This window comes from Equus caballus, chromosome 4, assembly GCF_041296265.1.
Source record: "Equus caballus isolate H_3958 breed thoroughbred chromosome 4, TB-T2T, whole genome shotgun sequence".
NCBI lineage: Eukaryota > Metazoa > Chordata > Mammalia > Perissodactyla > Equidae > Equus > Equus caballus.
In genome coordinates this window covers 25,606,417-25,628,657 of record NC_091687.1, presented here as the reverse complement: position 1 = coordinate 25,628,657, position 22,241 = coordinate 25,606,417, and the positions used below count along the sequence as shown (strand labels likewise).

Genomic DNA, 22,241 nt, shown 5'->3' with positions numbered 1-22,241 from the left:
GCTCCACCCCTCAAGGGGCAACAAGCCACAGACCCTCTTGCTTCCATCTCTTTAGGAAGCTGAGAACAAACTCACCCGACTTATGAAAAGGAATCATGCCCCTTAGATGCCGGAAAACCCCAGGAGACATGCCAAAACAACCCTCCACACACTCTCAAACCACCACACATTCATGCCAGAACGACCCACCAGGCACACCAGAAGCACCCACCATGCATGCCAGAACACCTGTAACCACCTGCCAGACACAGTGGAACAATGGTTATGACACTGCAGAACCATCTCTTCAACATGCCAGCTGCACACAACAGACACGCTGGAACCTCCTTCCAAACGTAGCACAACCACATGCCAGACACATTGGAACCATCTGTTGGATATGCCGCAACCAGGTGCCAGAAACACTGAAACCACCTGCTGAATATGTCAGAACAGGGGGCAAGAAATGCCACAAACACCTGTCTTTCAAGTTGGAGCCACGAGCCTAAAACTCCAGAAAGACCTGCAGGACACGCCAAAATCACCTGCCAGCTATGCCAGAACCACTTGGTGGACAGTCCAGAATCACATGATGGGCATGCCGGAACCAACTGCTCAATTCGCCGGAACCACCTGCTGGACACGCCAAAATCACCTACTGGCTACGGCAGTACCACTTGGCAACAATCTGCAATCACATGATGGGCATGCTGGAACCACCTCTCACACGTGCCAGAACCACGTGCCGGACACGCCGGAATCACCTGCTTAGCACACCGGAACCACCTGCTTGACTTGCCGCAACCAACTTCCGGAAACGCCAAAGTCACCTGCCATCTACGCCAGACCCACTTGGCGGACGCTTCTCAATCACATGCCGGGCATGCCAGAACTGCCTCTCAGACGTGCCAGAACCACGTGCCGGACATGCCGGAACCACCTCCCGGACACACCGCAACCACCTGCTGGATGCGCATGAACCACCTGCGGGACACGCCTAAATCACCTGCCGGCTACGCTAGAACCACTTGGCAGACACTCCGGAATCACATGCCGGGCATGCCAGAACCGCCTCTCAGACGTGCCAGAAGCACGTGCCGGAGACGCTGCAACCACCTGCCGGACACGCCTGAACCACCTGTCGAGCGTGCCGGAAACACCTGCTCGACTCGCCGGAACCACCTGCCGGACAAGTCAAAATCACCTGCCGGCTATGCCAGAACCACTTGGTGGACACTCCAGAATCACATGCCGGAACCACCTCACCGACATGCAAAACCCAAGTGCCGGACACACTGAAACCACCTCCAGGACACACCGCAACCACCTGCCAGACACGCCTGAACCACCTGCCGAGCAGGCCAGAACCACCTCCCAGACACACCGCAACCAACTGCGAGTTCTTTCTCAGCTTGCCAAAGAGCTGGAAGCAAGACTGTTTGTGGCCTGTCTCCCCTTGAGCAAAGGAGGCAGGGCTTTGTGCCTTCCACCTCTAGGGAAATGTAGGACATGGCAGAGCAGAAGTTCTAATTCAGTGAGATCAGGGCTGGAAAGAAACTGCGTTTCACAGGCCTTTGTATGAAACGTTCCCGGTAGGCTGTAAGAGCACTGTGTAGAGCGAGTTGTTTCTTAGCTTCCCAAAGAGCTGGAAGCAAGACAGCTTGTGGCTTATCTCCCTTGGAGGGACTGACTCAGTGCTTTGTGCCTTCCACCTCTAGAGCAATGTAGGACATGGCTTAGAGCAGATGTTCTAACTCTATCTAACTCTAACCCTAACCCTGACCCTAACCATAAACCTAACCATATCCCTAACCCTAAGCCTAACACTGACCCTGACCCTGATCCTGACACTGACACTAAATCCTAACCCTAAACATAACCATAACCCTAACCCAGCTAACCTAAACCATGACCCTAATCCATACCCCAACCCTAAGCATAACCCTAACCCACACACAACCCTAATGCCTAGCAAAAACCCTACCGCCTAACCACAACCACAACCATAACACCAACCCCAACCATGACCCAAACCATAACCCATAACCCTCACAATAACCCTTACCCTAAACCCAACCCTAACCAAAAACACTAAGCCTGAACTCGAATCTGAACCCGAATCTGAATCCGAACCCAAACATTTACTCAAACCCTGACCCTAAGCCTAACACTAGCCCTAAGCCCAACCCTAACCCTAGCCTTAACCCTAACCTTAGCCCTAGCCCTAACTCTAAGCCTAGCCCTAAGCCTAGCCCTAGCCCTAGCCTTAACCCTAACCCTAAACCCTAGCCTCAGCCCTAACCCTAAGCCCTAGACTTAGCCCTAGCCCTAGCCCTAACCCTAATCCCTAGCCCTAGCCCTAACCCCTAGCCCTAGCCCTAGCCCTAGCCCTAGTCCCAACCCCAACACTAACCTCTAACCCTAACCCCGACCCCGACCCCAGCCCCAAACCCAGCCCTGACCCCAGCCCCAGCCCCAGCCCTAGGCCTGACCATGACCCTGACCCTGACCCTAGCCCTAGCCCTAGACCGAACCCAAACCTGAATCCTAACCCGAACCCGAACCCGTACCCAAATAAACCCTCATTTATCTATTCACTATCTACTCAACACATAACTTTTAAGTGCCTATTGTGTACAAGACCATGCTGTTGGAGACAGGTGAAGACTATTTGGCTACAGTCCTTAAATACTTCATAATTGACTGCTGATATCAGACATGTTTCTAATTAATCTCACACTACCGTCACAAGATACACTAAGAGCTGATGGTGGGGTGAGTGTACAAATTAGTTGCTTAAATATTTTGAAAGTCTTGCAAGTTAGTACAAGATAGTAAATAATGCAGTAAGGCCTTTCCATACTTACTCTTATGCTGTCTCTCTCTTTAGGTGCTGCCAAACTGAACCACTGGGCATTTCTCCCAACATTCCAGTCTCCCTATCTAGAATTAAAGAACATTAATAGCTTAAGACTTTATTTATTGCTTCATTTTCAGGATGAGAAAACAGATCCAGATTAAGTGTCACAGGACATGCCTGAGAATAGAGCTAGTGGCAGAACAGAAGCAGACACCATTCTCCTGATACAAACTAAATATATTGCCGTCTTGCTCATCCATCTCTGTTTAAAGTCCTCCCGACCTCTGAGGTTCAGCTTAATCATTACGGCCTCCATGAAGCCTTTCCTGATCCTCCCCAGTAAATGAACTCTCCCACCAGAGGACTTTGCTCACAATGAGTGCATCTAACAGAAACACCAACTTTAACTAGGACTTTCTTCCCTGATTATTCTAGCTGAAGAGTCTCCCGCCCAAAAGACAAGAGAAATGTGAATTCCTGGTACCAGGGCTCTCTCTGCATATTAGGACAAAATGTAAAAAATGGTGGCCACCACATTCCACTTTTTCTTAAAATACCAGCAATTTTTGCATTATACAAACTCTTGGTACTGCCATTTTCTTCTGATGTTGCAATTACTATTGCTAAGGTCATTAATGCCTTTATTGCAAAATGCAATGAATACTTTCCTGTTTTACCTTTTTAATGGTCCCTGTAACTCTCCTTTCATGTATCCAGTTATTCAGCAAATATTTAATGAGACCAGATACTGCACTAGATGCTAGGAATGCAGTGGTGAGGAAAACACCCAAGGGTCCTCTCATTAGGAGATAAGATGGAGCACAAAAGAGACCAGCCGTCAAGCAACCACCAGAGTGTGGTAAATGCTGCACTATAGGAGTCACAGGGCATCCAATATAGTTCAACAGAAATGATACTAAAGTGAAATCTGAAGGAATAGTTCAGAGGGAACATGAAGGACTGGAGGCAAAAACACACACACACACATTTGAGGAATTTAAAGAAGTTCCTGAAGGGCAGGGGAAGTTAAGGAGGGACATTTCATAAAGGGCTTTGCAAACTGTGACAGAGTTTGGGTTAAAGGCAATGAAAACCATGGAAATGTTGTGAAGAGGGTAAGGAGAGGACAAAGATAACTGGCTGCAATTTAAGAAAAGCATTTCTACCATCTCCATTATTTTTTATTCTGTCTTAAATGATCTTCACTCTTGCCTTATTCTAAATACTTTAAGGAGCTAAATTAAAGGAACATCTATAATGGATGTGAGAGAAAACAATAACTTCTCCATGCATCACAGGTAAATTATATGTAAAACATAAGTTATTTTTGCAGACTCCTGATTAACATTACAAAATAAATAAGGTTAACAATAGACTAACAGGTAATTTTATCTTCCTTTTATTTGAAACTTGCCAGCACCAAATTATTCATGCTAACTGAACAGATATATGCATAACCTAACATGATCAATAATCCAGATCTTTTCTATTTCACTTTGAAACGTGCCTTTTAATTTTCATTTGAACATGGGCATCTCTGAAATCTAGAATTTACTTAAGGCCACACCACAGAAAAGGACCAGTTCCTAATACCTAATCTTGTACCCTTTCCATAGACTGAAAGCATATTTTAGGCTGGTGTCAAGATTTGGTAGAGTGGTTTAGACCTTTTTCTTTACACTTTTTTATATTCTATGACCTTTTTTTAAACAGCAGGAAGGAGTCGCTTTATTTTTCTGGTAATAAAAACATTTCCACATGGAAAACAAAGAGTAGAAGTCCCCTCTTTCACATCTTCCCTGAAAAGAGTCAGGTTAAATAATTGCGTTTAGAGCTTCTCTGAATCACAAGACCTTGACAAAGCAGTGTGGAATCAAGGCTATCGTTTAGGCTTGCATACTGGTAATTTGAATAGTGACTGTTTTCTAAAATATTTTGTGGAAAATACTAAAATGAACAGCAATTTCAGCAACCAATGGATAACAAAACAAGGATGTTACAGAACTTTAAAATATTTTTTGAGGGGCCTGCCCGGTGGTACAGTGGTTAAGTTCACACTTTCTGCTTCTCAGCGGCCCAGGGTTGGCTGGTTCGGATCCCGGGTGCGGACATGGCACTGCTTGGCATGCCATGCTGTGGTAGGCATCCCATGTATAAAGTAGAGGAAGATGGGCACGGATGTTAGCTCAGGGCTAGGCTTCCTCAGCAAAAAGAGGAGGACTGGCAGTAGTTAACTGAGGGCTAATCTTCCTCAAAGAAAACATTTTCTTTTGATAGAGATCATTGATTAATGATTTTTGAACTGCGTACAATTAATCAAGGAATGAAAAGTGCTTTTACACCAAACCTAAACACAACAAACATGCTGACAATATTATTACTTGAAATATTTAATATTTAAAGATATTATAAGAAAGTTAAGGCAAAATACTATTATTCTGAAAATGAAAGGGTCAGGACAAACTCCTTTTCACCTACTCAATAGTTTGCACAGATAATTAAAAAAATCTAGTTATTAGCAATTACTTCCAACTTTGCAGTACAGATCTTCCTCAACTTATGATGGGGTTATGTCTCAATAAAACATCTTAAGTTGAAAATATCCTAAGTCAAAAATACATTTGGTACATCAAACCTAGCAAATGTCCCAGCTTAGCCTTGCTTGCAGTGACCACGCTCAGAGCAGTGACACTCACAGTCAGACAGAAGCATCTCACACAAGCCTGCTGAGTAATAGTGTCAAGTATCTTTTGTAACTGATTGAATACTGCACTGAAAGTGGGAAACAAAACGGGTGACTGGGGTCAGAGTGGTTGCAGTGTATCAGCTGTTCACCCTCGTGATTGCCGGACGGACTGAGAGCTGAGGCTCCCTGCACTGCCAGCATCATGAGGCAGGATCATGCACATCCCGTTGGCCCAGAAAAAGATCAACATTCAAACTTCTGAGCACCATTTCTACTGAACGTGTATCGCTTTCATACATCGTAAAGAGGAAAACTTGTAAGTCAAATCGTTTAAAGTGGAGGATTGTCTGTATTTTCAAATAAAAATTAGTAAAGTGACAGTGGATTTATACCTCTTTATAGGTGGAAAAGGGCTAAAAGAGTTGTATCTTAACATAGAAACTCAAGTATTTTCTGTTATTGTCAGCTGAGGCTGTATATTTCATCAAATGTTGATGCAACCATTTGAGAAAAAGATGGGTGGGCCCTATAGCACTCATATCTAGTAACTGGTTTAGGACACTGTGAGATGATGAGTGTTATGTGAGGAATCTATAACATGACGATGCTTTTGGATAATACAATACCTCAGTTTTCAATTCTTAAAAAAATACCCCAAAACATTCTGATTTTGTTGTTTAAAAAATTGTTTTAATTTTAATGATCTGAGTTAGTAACAAATATACAAAACTGTCCTTCACATTTCCAATTTCCATACATCGTATTATGGACCACTTAAAATTCTGGACTACAAATGCAAGTTTCTTTGTGTCCTTAACTTCAATTATTGTCATTTATAAAGAAAGGTGATTTTCAAAAACATGCATTTGTGAACACAGATGCCAAAGGTTGTACACATAAGTTAATGCCCAACCAAAAGCGTACATTGTTCATTTGTGCAGTTATGTGTCAAGTGCGACTGACATAATTAGAAGCAGTCATCCTGGGATATGTCACTCTATCTGAAAAGCAGTCTTGAGAAACAGATGGAACTATATCTTTAAAAAAAATGTATTCTACAAATACAATAAAATTCACAAACGTGTACATCTGAAGCAACTCTTGAGACCCAAAGCTGATTCAATAACCCTGCTGCTATATTGGTTTATGGATATATCTCCAAAGTCATAGGCTGGGAAATAGCTGCTTTAAAAAAAATAAATATACATATTAAAAAGAAAGTAAGGATTTTAAAAATATGATGAAAGCTTTGAAAACAGTAATAATGTATGAATCCTCTATGTTTTAAATTTTAGAAATTTAAAGAAATTTAGAAATTTAAAGATAATCTGCACATTTTTTAAGCCATTATAATTAAAGTTTTCCCATCTTACCAATGTTTTCTATTTGAAAGTGTAATAGAAAAATGGGCAGCTTCTATTGTTGAACTACTATGATAATTCATAAATCATTATAAATTTATGACTTCAATAGAGGCTCAGGTAGTGGAAACTGGTTATCGTGCAAATGAAAAGCAGGAGCCTGCTTGCTTCTCCAAACAGTAATATGAACTAGAAATAAACACCAACACAGAATGATTTTTTATACAAAATTGTTTTCTGATATCAGAAGGTAGGAAAATCAAATCTTTCTTAAAAATGTTTTCCTGGGTTTTGCAACATGTGCTTTACCTCTTTGACTCAATCCACCACCTTAAGTTATTTCTATTATAAATCTCAAACTGCCTGGCAAGGACTGTGAAGGCTAACCAGCTAGGTATTTGACATCATCCCCAAGGACAGACTCATGTATAGCTGTCATAAGTGTCGCACTTTTCTCTAAGGCCTGGAATTTGATGTCTGTCTTTGCTACGTGGATCACATGACAGAGGATGGTGCAAAGTTACAACCAGGTCTCCTCCAGGCAGTCCTATAGACTTGGCCTCTGATATCACAAAAACACTTGTTTTACTAAAATGAATTCAACTGCAAACAGTTGGAGGGCAACTGTAGTTGAAAAGGAAATGGGTTATTTTCTACAAGAAACATCTCTATTTCCTAAGGGTCTTATCATGAAGAAAATGTGGCTAGTGGTTTCAAACAGGTACTTCAAGAGTTACCCTAAATGCAAGACGACTTTTTAAAATATTTAAACCAACAATGATTCAGGAAAGTAAGCTGGGGGAGTAACATAAAGACTTGTAACACTACATTAGGAGATGCAGTATCTGCTGTGCACTTTGGAAACGAAAGCAACCAATTCTAGCCAAAGTCAATATCAGAAAGAAATACGGCTGCTTCCTACTTTTCTCCATTTAGCAAAATTAATTGTTATGATGCTCATTGCTGATATTCTCTCACTTGAGTTAGGCAAAATGAATCAAATAAGTTACTTTTGTTTTCTAAACAGGCTGCCTAAACGGTTTTTTTTGTTTTAAACTTTCAGAAATCGAACAGTTAACCCTTGAGAGAAACTGCTGTTATTGAGTATCCTGTCTAAAGGCAGGTACAAGGATTGTTGGATTAAGGATTATTGCTCTTAAAAAGATAACCATCAGAAACAAATATGTTAAGTTTACCTCAAAGACTGATTTTTCACCCAATGCTACAAGGTTTCATTCTCAAATTGAGTCATGTGTTACCTTCAATTCTTTGGCAGTTTATTGAGGTTTTAGCTATTAGAAGTTGACCTATTAACTCAAAATCAAGACAACAGCAATATCCACATACGCATTCTTATTTGGGCATTAAGCAGTTAACACTGCTTTCTGGATAGGACTTAAGGCACTAAATGGTGGTAAAATAAACAAGTAGGATGATTAACAACATCTTAGGAATCCTAAAAAAGGAGATCATTTAGAAGGACACTAGTAAATCTTTTTCTCAAACAAATAAGGCATCCTGTTGGCAAACACAAATAAAATACAAGGTCACGTTGAACCTAATACGTTCACTGTCTCAGCTAAACGACTCAAAACACTAGCTATCGAACTAAAGAAGGCTACGATATACATCTAAAGGTTGGAAAGGCACCCAAAGGAGAGCTCCACCACTTCCAGTTCTCAGTTAGGTAAGCTGTGTTTAACACTGCATGAGGTCTACTAAACATTTATTCTTCAAAATGTATAATGTGGTTAGATTTTTATTTTGATAAATCAGTTAAGTGCTAATTTAGTAAGAAATTTATTTTCATGAATCAGGAAATTACTGCAGTGTCTAACACAGCCCCATTTATAAAGCTAAACTAATTCTAGTACTATATGCATATTCTGGATAACACTGAAGGAAACCTGTATAAACAAAAATGGTTACCTCAAGATAGAACTCACAATAGAAATTCAATATATACCTAAATAAGATTTACTGAAAATAATGAAAAGTGTAGTACAGATACATCAAACATAATTACAACCACAACACTTTCCTTGTGAACAATACAACTATTAGTGAAATAAAATGTACGACTAAAAATTTTTCCAAAGGAAAAAATGTATAAAGGAAAATACTTTTCTTTGAGATAGGGAAAATAGTATGTCATTGCTTTTTTCATCACAACATAATTTGACACGAAAAGCAGTCATAGAATTGCACCAATTCCACATCCAGTTTCCTGAACATGTTAAGAGCAAAAGGAGTTTGTAAAGCAGAACATGGTTTCTGAATTTCATATTTTAAACTGTTGATATCGTACACAATGTCACATCACACCAGATCTGTTTTCATAACGTACAATACTTTCTGTTTCATGGCCAGACATGAATGCAAACATAGGCTTTCTTTCATCCTGGTGTTTAGTCAGAGTGAGGAAAAAATTATCAAGTTACTTAAGTGTTATCTCTCTAGCAATAAAGAAAAATTGTATTTAGTGCCTGCTTCATCGTTTGTCAAAAAACATTTCTGAAAATAAAACTCAGTTACCCAATGGTTTACAAAATAGAAAAATCATTCATTAGGATACAAATGTCGTGGGATTTAGGTCCACTTCCAAAGGACTGAATTCATTCCTTGTCAGCACCACTGTCCTTCAGCAGAGGTCACGATGCCAGTTCCCTGATCGGAACAGGCGGGCCTGCAGGAGACCACAGCTTGATATTCGATTATCTGAGGCCCCAGACCCTCTTTGATCACCCCTCTCTGCCATCTCATTAGTGCTACAAAATAGATGGCACTTTTGTGGAAATTGTTAGGAACATTTCTGCTGAACATGATTTAGAAGTTCTCCAAATTTTTCAAATAGGTCTTCCACCCATTTTACATTTTTCATACAAAGTTGAACAATTTCTTCCTATCCTAAATCTTCATTTCTTTTCTGCACAGAAGAAATCTAAAATAAAGAGAATTAGCACATTAGCTTATACTTATCATTTTATAAGCTCTTCACAAGGGTTTACTGTTTCTATATTCTCAATGAAAAGAGATTAAGTCACCTACAAGTAGGAATCTTTTTTTGGAAAAATCTATCCATGGAAAAGGATTATTTCAAATAAATTTGGGTTAAGTTTAATACTATCATTTTTGGCTCTGTGGGGGCAGGGAGGGAGGCTAGGAAAAGTGGTTCAAACTTTCTCAATTCCTTTCAATTGTGTTAAAAGCTGAAAGGCAAATTTGGGGGTCAATTCTGCATTTCAAAGCACTGTAACAGCAGTCACCATATTTTACATGACCATCTTTACTTTCTCCTTTGCTAGACAGAGGTTCGATTCATGAACATCCTTCCACACTAAACCATGATCAAACATATCAGGTACAGCCTTGAGCCAACTTCACCCTTTTTGATTAAAAAATTGATAGTGCTGGTCAAAAAGAGGTAGTAATGTCTATAGTCGTTTAACCTCTAAGCAAATTAATCCTTATATCCAATCCAAAAACGGTATTATTGTCATACATAACTTCTGAGCAACTCAAATTATGGTATTTAATAGTTAACATTAAATTTTAATTATCATTTCTTCATGCCAAGGAACAAATGCCCTATTTCTCTGCAATTAAGTGGGATAAGGCCATGCTAGTGATAAGAAGATAGCCGTGACTGAAGCGAATTACAGCAGAATCATTATACATTATGAGAGAACATGCAGCAAAGGACCATTTATTATGGCAATGTACAGCAAGCTCTAACAGCTTAAAAACATTACCACTTACAGTTCCTACGAGAGGGGATGAGCCTTAGATTACTCTGAGCACTGAGCACAACACATGACAGAGACTCTGAACAATAAGTCTTCTTGTTATTATTTACAGGAGAATATAGACACATTTTCTAACAATTGTCTTTAAAATATTAAAAAATACTATATCTACAGTCTCCTTAAAATTTGGAAAACCACACATTTCTTTTTTAAAATAAGTGAAAAATAATTACCTCATCTTTACATATGAGATAAACATGATATTTATAATGATGCAGTGAATGATATAAAGAATACAACTGTATTTTCTCTGGATCAACAGCAAACTCCTATAAAATCAAAAGAGTTTACAGATATATTTATTTCAGGGAGCAATCTGAGCTAACAATACTTTTACAAAAGTACTAGACCAAAAGTCTCAATGGAAATCTTAAAAATGATTTCTATGGCTAGGCATTACCCTGTATTAATATCAACAAGGAGCTTATTCAAAAAAAGAATTTAAATTGTATTTTAAAATCTTCATTCTTTTTCCTGAATATAAATATACACTATTCCAAAAAATTAAACATTATGCAAAAATTTACACAGTAAATATATAATATGACTTATAAAGCAAAAGAATCCTATAATCTCTTGATTCAGAGATAAACGAGGTTAACAGCATTACAGTTATACATTCTTCCATGTCCCCCCACACATATATTAACAACACTAATTTTGTAAAGGGAAGGGAATTATACTATACATATTGTTCTGCAACTTTCTTTTTTATAACTAGTTTTTCACATAACTAAAACTTGGATATCTTTCTCTTTACTACATATGCCCCCCAATATAAATTATATGAGGGCAGGGATTTTTGACCATTTTTCACTGTTTATTTGTGGTACTTAGAACTGTATTTGGCACACCATGGGCATTCAAAAATTTTAGTGAAAGAACAAATGAATCTACCTCTTCTTTTTGAAAAGTCCATAGCATTACATTATCTGAATGACTCTTTATCCAGTCTCACAGTGATGATACATAACTGAACTGCTCTTACAATTCTGCAATGAGCAAATGCATGTTTTAATGCATTTGTAAATATGTTTCTACAGAATACATCTTTGATGTGAACTTGATATGTTGCTAAGCTGTTTTCTGAAAAATCAGTAATTTAGACCATGTTTGAAATTGAATTGATTCCAATTTTAATAATTTTGCAGATGGAATCCACACTGAATCCTATGAGAAGTGTGCACACTCACTTCTCTGTCTGCATTTGCATCCAATGACAAAAAAACTATATAAAAAAATATAAATGCAGGCATAGGATGATTCCTTGCTTATTAGTCTATTTAAAAAATGTGTTAGCACTCACTGTCTGCCAGATACTGTGCTAGGCACTGGAGACAAAGACTAACACCAAGTCCCTCTTCCTTAGGCCAGAGCTGCTCATTTCTACCTGAAAAAACTTCACAATTAACAACATGGTAAACTGCTTGCTTATTTCAATGTTTTTAGTAGGAATTATATTAACAACTGGAAAAGGTATAATTACAACAATCAATATATACTCACTTGTGCAGATTTAGTGGTTGTCTTAGAAGTCCTTATAGTTTTCTTCTTATAAGCTCTGCCATTCATTTTGATTTTAGAAATGGCAGATCCCTTACTTTTTGCTTTAGAGTCTCGAGTAATTATTGTTAGTTCAGGAAAACTTTCCAAAGCACTCTTTAAAATAAAGCAAAAATAATTCACATCAGAAGAAAACTAATCTAAACTATTTCTAGCCATTCAAAATTTATTTTAGAAAATATAGAAATATATACATATGTGTACATATACACACAAATATATGTATAGGGGATTGATGGATGTGGTAAATAAATACAATATACACATACATATACATACACATGTGGGTGTCTTAAACATGGCCACAAATTCTATGCAGCTCCTCCCATCAAGATGTGGAATCTATTTCCCCATCCCTTGAATCTGGGCCAACCTCATGACCTTCTTTAAGCAACAGCCTGTGACACTGTGGGGACTCCTGAATGAGGCAGAGAGTTCTTTCGAGTCATGCCTCTCTGGTTTCATGATAGGAGAAAGAGGGACACATGTAAGTTTCTTCAAAGCTCTACCAATTAAACGACTGTTAACACCCTGAAACTTGGCCAAGCCCTGCTATGAAGAATTCATCTGACCCAGGATGAGAACAGAAGAAAACAAGATGCTTCTCTGGCTTTATCACTTCTCTTGCTTCACTGACCACAGGAAAAGCAGTTGTAAGACAAGAGTCTAAAACACCCTGATGAGTTTTCTGACCACAATGGCATAACACTACTGATAATTTAGTGGCCATATGGCAGAACCAATTCCAGTCCATTCTTTAAAACCCACAGGTATATTTATGCTCTGACCTAGTTGGCAAATCATCTTGCAATAAAAAGCTACAAACACTAACTAAATAATATTTGTAGCTAAATCTAACTAGTTCAAATATTGTTTTAAAAAATTAAAGTGAGTTACCAGTATCATTTATTATTTTGACACTAAAAGGGGTTAAGTGCTCCCATTATATATTTTTTCTCTTATATTTAGTATTCAGAACATAGTTCTCATTCAATAAGCTCAATTGTTTTATAAACAGTTACAACCTTCAAGGCCACTCTCTTCCAAATTCTGTTTGAGTGCCTAAGCAACTGGCATTGTGACCCCTGAAACAGGACATTTTTTAACAGACAGTCTAATTTTATTTAGATATAAGTGTAGGAGGGAACTAAGTTTAAGTTTCATCAAATAGAAATAATAGAATCTTTGGCATTTCCTCCAGAGTGAGCTATCATTAATTTCTAGCTTCCTTCTCTTTCTTAAATTATTTGTGCTTTTATTACATAGTTTGGTGCTTTCCATATAAAACATGCCCAAGTTTGAAAACTTTTGGACCCTGAATTACTATTTACAATAAATGGAACTTAAAGACAAAATAAGGATTCCAGATTTGGAAATAATGAACACCAGGTCAATGGAGATGAAAAGAGAATATTTAAATGATCTTTCTAATAAGCACAAGATGACTGGGAGTACATGGATTTCAAATGAAAACAGAACTTCAAAAGGCTTTAGGATTCCTAAAATTACCAAGATCATCATGGAAAATGGTGCTAATCATTTCCAAAAAATAGAAAATCTTTTCTAATATACTGTTTGTAATATTTTACATCAAATCATTCTAACTTTTAATAATGTATATTTTGGCTTTGAAATGCAAGCTACTATAAATAAAAATTATCAAAATTAATAAGTATTTCAAAATTAGAAATTTTCTTCTGTGAAATAAGAATATGAAAACTAATTTTTCAGTTTTTATCATAAACTATTGCATAAATTTTAAATATCTACTGAGTCCATTAAATTCCAAGTGGTGGCTTCATTTTAATACAAGTTACTAGAGAACTGGTTTGACATTCTAAAAATAGAGCAAACTGGTCATTTTTAAGATTTAGTAAATTTTTAGAAAACATACATCTAACAACATCCTACTGTCTGAAGAAAACATGACATTTCCCAAAGGGCTATTTCATTTGAAGACAGCAGTTAAGCAGAAAATACTGGACTGGGAGTCAGTAGACCAAATTCTTAGTACTGGGCTTCTTACTAGCTTCTGACTTTTTTCTCAGCAAGTGCATGTCAGTGAAGAATACAGGACTACCAGCAGAGCTTGGGGTCACCTAGCAAAAATAAAGTCAAGTTTCACTTTTATGTGGAGTTCAGATAAAATAGGGATGTGAAAAAGCTATACAAATTACACAAAGGAGTTGAAAACATGTCCATGCAAAAGCCTGCACACGATGCGTATAGCAGCTTTCCTGATAAAATTGGCAGGATTAGGGAGCAACCAAGATGTCTTTCAGTGGGAGAATAGATACACTGTTATCTATGCAGACAATGGAATATTATTCAGTGCTAAAAAGAAATGATCCATCAAGCCATGAAAAGACACTGCAGGGGCCGGCCTAGTGGCCAAGAGGCTAAGTTAGTGCACTCCACTTTGGCAGCCCAGGATCCTGGGTGCAAATATGGCACCGCTCATCAGGCCATGCTGAGGCAGCGTCCCACATAGCATTACCATAAGGACCTAGAACTAGAATGTACAACTATGTACTGGGGGCCTTTTGGCAGAAGAAGAAGAAAAAAACAAAAAAGAAGAAGATTGGCAACAATTGTTAGCTCAGGGGTCAATCTCTAAAAAAGAAAAGACAAGACATCGCAGAACCTTAAATGCATACTACTAAGTAAAAGAAACCAATTTGAAAAGGCTACACACTGTGTGATTCCAACTGTATGACATTCTAGAAATGATAAAACTATGGAGATAGAGAAAAGATCAGTGGTTGCCAAAGGTAGGAGGAAGGGAGGGATGAGTAGGCGGAGCATAGAGGATGTTCAGGGCAGTGAAACTACTCTGTACGAGGCCATAATGATACACATATGTTATTGTACATTTGTCCAAACTCTTAAAATGTACAACAGCAAGAGTGAACCGTAAGAGATGCTGATAACGGGGAAAGTTCTTCATGTGTGGGGACGGGGTATATGGGAACTCTCTGTACTTTCTGCTCAATTTTGCTGTGAACCTAAAATTGCTCTAAAACTGAAGTCTATTTAAAAAAAAAAAGCTATACAAATGGATAAAAAAACTTCTCCCAAGGTAGATATAATCAAATGATTCCAGATGTTGTATGTTATACTTTGAATAAGCTGGAAATTTTTTGACTACTAAGTAGCTTCTATCATAATTTTTCTGAGTTTACATTAGCTTATTGTTATTCTATATTTCTGATAACACCAAAACCAATTTGTAGTGCCAAGATAAGTCAACGGATACACACATATCCCCTACTATTATGTGAGAATTAATTTTTGCTCATATATTGAGTAAAGCGCACAAGTAAAGGGAATGTTAACAACTGTGCTAGACCAAGTCTCATTACAGGTGAAATGAGAAAATTTTTTAAAGGTTTAGAAGAAAAACAAGATTGGAATACAGTAGTTTAAAGCAAGCACTTTTGAAAACATTTGGAAATTATTATATAGAAGGAAAACTAGAAAAATAAGAAAGCCTGAAAAATGATTTTAAGCAGAAAAAAGCAAATGATTAACACTAAGAATGTGCTTAATACAATAAAAAGACAAGCTAAACAGACTCACAATGAATAAAAATCAAATTTTTTGTTGGGTGAAAATTTTATGAAACTGAAAATGACTTTCATAAATTTTCCATCCTATTACGCTTAAGACTACGATTGCCACTGAGTTTTGCTAATAAATCATCTGAAGGAAATACCTTGATGACTGATCCAAATGGAGATTCAAAAGAAGTCTCTTTTGATTATCATTCAGCATGCTATCTATTTTTTTCATATGAGGCAAAAGTAGCTCATCTAAAACAAGATAAAAATTTATTGGAATAGGATAAACTATCAACAGAAAAACTTGTTAAAAATCTGTCTTTGTCTCAAAACATTATTAAGACCTTAGCCGAGTGAGAAAGCTTCAGCACAGTGTGTTGACAGGATGAAAGCCCTGCGTTCTAACCCGTCCTTACCTCTAGAATTAACTGACACACGACATGACCAGTGGGCAACAGCCTAATTTCTCCAGATCCCATTTACCATGTGAACAGTAAGAGTATTACAGGATATAAATTTATCTAACATTATAAAATTTTATAAAATACTAAGTATGATATTCTTAATTCACTACAGTTTAAGGAAAAGAAAAATGATCAAAATCCAGTGTGAAAAATACAACGGAAGAGTCAAAAGAGTTATTTCAGAAAAGGAAACTAAAAGTATGACAAAGATCCTACTCAAAGCTTTGTGCTTTCTTTGTCACCCCTGAAACTTTAAGCTTGTTTGAGAAAAGCACTTCCAGAGTGTAAAGTTAATTACTATTGCTGCTGTATTAAAGACTTTAGAATACAGACTGTTTCTTATCAGCATAATAACATATTTTTATAATACTAATGACCTTTCTGAAAATGTATATATAATCCGCAGAATCTGGTTATTAATTTCATAGTTCAATAAAATGTTTGGAATACAAACACAAGCACAGTGACCATAAGAAGAACACCTCCTCTAATTGAAGAAAAGGTCCTTAGTGTGCAATGCTTTCTAAGCTCACTAGAACACACCTGATAATTTTCTTTTATCTTTCCAGTAGTGATTAAATCAATTCAAATATTACAAGAATTTACATTTCACAAAAACAAGTTTTAAACATTTGTGGATTATTTTAAAGTATTATAACCATTAAAATCTTTCCCCCTTATATTAAATGGAGAAAAATCAGAAAACAATGATAAACAGTAGGGAAAAAAGTCATTTAAAATACAACTGCCCAGAAATGACCACTACTAAGAGATGCATATTTTAGAATGCAAGGAGTTTTGATTGACAGGGAAAACACTTAATGGCAAAAAGCCAACATGGGGAATTAACTATTGGGTTTTAATAATGGTTCTTCTACCACTAACTTGTTCTATAACTTCAGGAAATATATTTTATCTCTTTGAACCTTCATCTACAAAATAAATGATTTGGGGCCAGCCCAGTGGCATAATGGTTAAGTTTCTGCACTCCACTTCGGTGGCTCGGGGTGTGCAGGTTCAGATCCCAGATGTGGGCCTAGCACCACTCGTCAAGTCACACTGTGGTGGCATCCCACATAAAACAGGGGAAGATTGGAACAGATGTTAGCTCAGGGCCAATCTTTTGGACAAAAAGATGAATAAATAAATGAATAAATGCTTTAAACCAGGTAATTTCTAATGTCCCTTCCAGCCCTACATGACTCTAAAATGACTGATGTACAGATTACTGTCTCTGATTATATGGTCAAAAAAGCAATGGACCAGAAACTAGACGACCTTGGACTTTAATCCTTTCTCTGCTTCTTCCAAGTTGTGGGCTCTTAAGCAAGTCACTTAACCTCTTTGAGCCTCTCACTGTCTTCATCCACAAAATGGCTAAATTGTACTGGGATTAAAGTAGAATAACATATGCCAAAGTATGTGGAAATAATAAAACAGTACATATTTTTAGTCACTGCTGTTGAAGTATATTGTTACTGACTATGCTTTGCTATTATCCTTTTTTTTAAAGATTTTATTTTTTTCTTTTTCTCCCCAAAGCCCCCCAGTACATAGTTGTATATTCTTTGTTGTGAGGCCTTCTAGTTGTGGCATGTGGGATGCTGCCTCAGCGTGGTTTGAAGACCAGTGCCATGTCTGGGCCCAGGATTCGAACCAATGAAACACTGGGCCACCTGCAGCGGAGCACGTGAACTTAACCACTCGGCCACGAGGCCAGCCTCGTTTGCTATTATCTTTTGATCTTACACCCATAGAATCATTTTGACAGAAGAAGGGTAATAGAAACTGGCTCATTAATCCTTTCATTCATCTTTCTAGCTGTCCCTCGTGAATGCTATAGTAGCTGAAGGGTAAACATTAGTGAGCAACATTAGATATATTTTATATAGTTTATTTATATATCAACTTCATCCCTACTTTACTATAAGAAAGATTAATAAAGCAACAGTATAAAGGAATAATATTAATGAATATAAGACAATGCATATATTATTTTAGTACTAACTGATTAGGAAATAATTACTTTGTGATATAGCTTTTACTGGACACAAATATACAATTTTAATCTTTACACCATTATTATCCAGTTCATCTAATTATTAGAAAACACAATATATTGACATCTGGACCCTCCATGTAATACAGACACTGAGTGAAATATTGTAAAGCTCATAAAGATTCTTAAAACTGAAAGAAACTAGCAGATAGTTACATAATTTTCCCATGACTAGAGATCACTAAAAATACATTCAATATACAGTTATTTAAATATTCAGATAATTCATGAAAAGATATGACCATTGTATAGAATCAATATATCATGAATTTGTTAACTGACAAAAAACATACATTAAATGCACAACTAACAGACAAGAACAACAAAGACCCAGGAAGTGCTACTTAGCAGACTATATACTGTTGCTCTTCTCTACGGCTTGCATCGTGTCGGGGTCCAGGGCAATGCTGACAAGCAATTCCATGTAGCTTTTAAAGGTTTCCTTCATCGCTCTTGTGTTCAACAAACGAGTGACAAAGGGAGCTGGAGGATCAAATACTGGGAAGGATAAAGGATGAAATGTTAAATATCCCTTCGTGACAACTTAAGAACACTTTTATCTTTAACAAGAGCCTATAAACAGATTAAAGGTTGTAGATAAAATTTCTTCAGATTCAAGGTTCTCCCCTCTGCATTTAAACACCCCAAGTGAGACAATCTCAAAGCTGGTTTGCACATCACAATCACTAGAGATCTTTAAAAAAAAATCCAGCTTGATGGACTTATTAAGACACAATCTTGTTTGGGGGGCAGGTAGTGGTGATGAAGCTTGCACATTATACTTCAAAAAAGGTTCCGAGCTAACCATAACCCTAACCCTAAACCCTAACCCTACCTTAAGACTAGCCCTGACACTGACCCTCACCCTGACCCTGACTCTAACCCAACACTAACCCTAACCCTAACCCTACACCTAACCCTACCCCTAACACTAACCCACAACACTACCCCAAACCCCTAACTGTAGCCCTAGCCCTAGCACTAGCCCTAGCCCTAAGCCCTAAGCCCTAGCCCTAGCCCTCACCCTCACCCTGCCCCTGGCCCTGGCCCTGACCCTAACACTCACCCTAACCCCTAACCCTAACCTAACCCCTAAACCCTAACCCTAACTTTAACCCTAAAACCTATCTCCCTAACCCTAACCCTAAACCTAATTCCCTAACCCTAACGACAAACATCACCATACCTTTCACCCTAATCCTAATCCCAACCCAGAACCTGTACCCAAACCTCAAAGCTTAACCCGTATCTTGTATCCTTAACCCCCAACCCGTAAATTCTCCTTCACCCTTACTCTCACCCTCATCCCGCTCTTCTCACCCCTTGCCTCTAATTCCAGACTCCATCTTAAACCCTAAACCATTGCCTAAACCCTAAACCCTGACCCCAACCCCAACCCCTACCCTAACCACATCCCTGATGCCAGCCCTAACCCTAACCTTTTAGCCGCAAATACTCCATAATTAATTTACCACTGAAAACTGGGTGAGTTACTATAGGGCAGCTGTGGGGACTAGCCCGGGGCCTTTCTCCCCAAGGCAGAAAGGGCACCAAAGAAGGGGGTCACAGAGCAGCTACATAGGGTCTTGGAACAAATGGCATCCACCACATATGACAGGGATGTCCCTTCACTTGTCACCAGAGGCTTTGCTGACACCGCAGGTCAGTGAACACAGTGGGTTGGTGGTCTCAGGAAGCCGGGTCGGTACTCAATCCTGAGTTTAGGGGGAGACGGTTTTCCTTCCAGAAACGCCGATGTGGGGACGCTGCGTCCCCATCCTTACGGATCGCTCCTGTCTTGGGGACACAGTCAACGTTTAAAGCGGATGCACGAGCACCCCACAGGCCAGGCCCCTTCGGGAAAACCAGTGCTGGCCGAGTTCATTTCAACCCAAACACCTCCCTCCGGCGCTCGTCCACCCTGTTGCTTGTCATGTATCCATGAAGCCTACAGCCCTGATCCTGAGGCCAATCTCTGACCCAGGCCCCACTCCACTGTCCCCGGCCGGCCACACGCCCAGACTTTCACCAGGACCGCGTTGCACCTACCCTGGCGCACAGTTCTCCGCGAGCTGCAATTTCAGAACAGACACAGCCACCGCCCAGCGCACACGAGCGCGTCCAGTGGACTGAGCCTCAACTGAGACTAACACATCCGGGCTGGGAGCCGGGGGTCGACGGAAAGAACCGACGGCTGGCTGAGTGCGCCGAGGTTGTGGGAATCGCAGAGCCCTGGCAGAGATGGAAACAAGCTACAGCTGGCCTAGAGCGCCAAGCTTGTCCGAGTCACAGAGTCATGAAGGAAAGAGCTGAGGGGAGACGGAAAGGGCCGAGGCTGTCTGAGGGGCAGAGCTTGTAGCCAGAGCCTCATGGGGGAGGGGAGGGCCAAGTGCCCATGGAGACAGCGAGGAGTGGCAGAAAGGGCCAAGGGTGTCTGAGAAGCATGGTATTGATGAAGAGAGCCGGGTGGGAAGGGGAGGGCCAAGTGTCTACGGAAGGGACCTAGCGTCAAAGACAGGGCAGAGGATCCAGGGAAAGAGCCACTGTTGGGCGGGGAGGGACGAGGAATGAGGGAAAGAGCCAAAGGCCTAAGGGGAGGGCGGAGGGGCCATGTGGAGCGAGGAGGCACTGAGGGAGCAGAGGCGGAGCGACTGAGAGGGCTGGGCTGCAAGGGGTGGGCCGCGGCCATAGGCGCGGGGTCGCACATGGAGCCGGAGTGAAGTGGGGACTCGGGGACACGGGGATCAGGGGTTTCTCCCCAAAGGCCCAGGAGCCCCCGCGCTCCTGGCAGGCAGGTAGCATCCGGGGTCTCAAGGCCGCACGCCAGGACGGACGCGACCCTGGAAGAGGCGGCGGGGCGCTGGCGGGGGCACGTCTGGATCGTCGCGTGGCTGTGGACGGCGAGTGGCTGCCCTGTGCTCGCCCGCCGGCATCGTGTGTGCGGCGTCTGCTGAGACGGGGCCCTGCGGGGTGCTCCGCGGCGTCCGCTCTGTGCGGCGCGTCCCGTCGGGCGGTTGGGGCTGCAGACCCTTCGCGTTCACGTACCTTCTCCTTCGTTGGCATTCCTTTGTGTTCTGGCGGCTGCTGCTTCCTGCGGGTCGTGGGCCCCTGAGGGGCCTCAGCTGTCACCCAGGGTGGGGGGATGGCGGGCACGGCTTTTCCCTAGGGCGCCACCGGCTTCCCTCAGGAGCACCGACTGATGCGCAGGGCGTGAGGACTGAGCCTGAGCACGTATGGCCCTGGCTACAGCCCTGGCCATGCCCCTGGCCCCACAGTCCCTCGCCGGGGGGAGGGCGGCCCGGGTCCTGAGTGCCTGTCGCCGGGGAGAGGCGGAGGCCCAAGCGGACCACTGGAGCGGGTGAGCCATGAGATGGGGCACGTGAGCGCAGCCGCGCCGTCCCCTCCCTGCATCCCTCGGGGCATAGTGGGCCCCGCCCAGGCCCGACTGTCTGCGCTTCCGGAGGCAGCCTCCCTCAGGCCCACTCCTCCCGCCCTCGCCCCAGCACTGCACACGCACGGCTGCAGGTCCTGCTGGGGCGTCTCCTCCCGGCGCGCGGTCTTTGTCTCCCAGGGTCTCGCTGGGAGGAGGCCCTGCGCGCCGTCTCAGTCAGACCCGGGGTCCCCTCCCTGCGTTTGCACCACAGGCGGCAGCCCGGGGCCCGGGGCGGGGGCGGGAGGACAGGAGCTCCGTGCAGAAGGGAAGCAGAGGTGGCAGCCCTGTTCCTCCCTGGTGGCACTAACGCCAACCGCGCCCTAGACCTGGCCATCCTCACTGTCTCTACCCCAGCCCTAACTCGATCCTGATCCTGACCCTAACTCAATCCGACCCTGACTGCAGCCCTGACCCTGACCATGAGCCGCCTGCCCTGGTGACTGTCCCACCTGCTAGATACGCAGATATCT

At 40.9% G+C, this 22,241-nt stretch overlaps 1 long non-coding RNA gene across 4 annotated transcripts; it reads right to left on the bottom strand.

Moving 5' to 3' along the window:
* Positions 1 to 6,193: 6,193 nt before the first annotated feature.
* Positions 6,194 to 21,752, bottom strand: LOC102150595 (uncharacterized). Of its 4 annotated transcripts, XR_011437777.1 has the most exons (8): positions 21,384 to 21,725; positions 20,388 to 20,570; positions 18,692 to 18,836; positions 15,971 to 16,067; positions 14,150 to 14,354; positions 12,199 to 12,351; positions 10,866 to 10,961; positions 6,194 to 9,827 (listed from the first exon to the last, which is right to left on the bottom strand). It is a non-coding gene; the product is annotated as an uncharacterized lncRNA (long non-coding RNA). The 4 variants fall into 4 exon arrangements; XR_011437775.1 differs by lacking the exon at positions 14,150 to 14,354 and having other exon boundaries at positions 18,650 to 18,836; positions 21,384 to 21,752; XR_011437776.1 differs by lacking the exon at positions 14,150 to 14,354 and having other exon boundaries at positions 21,384 to 21,731.
* Between the last annotated feature and the right edge of the window lie 489 nt (positions 21,753 to 22,241).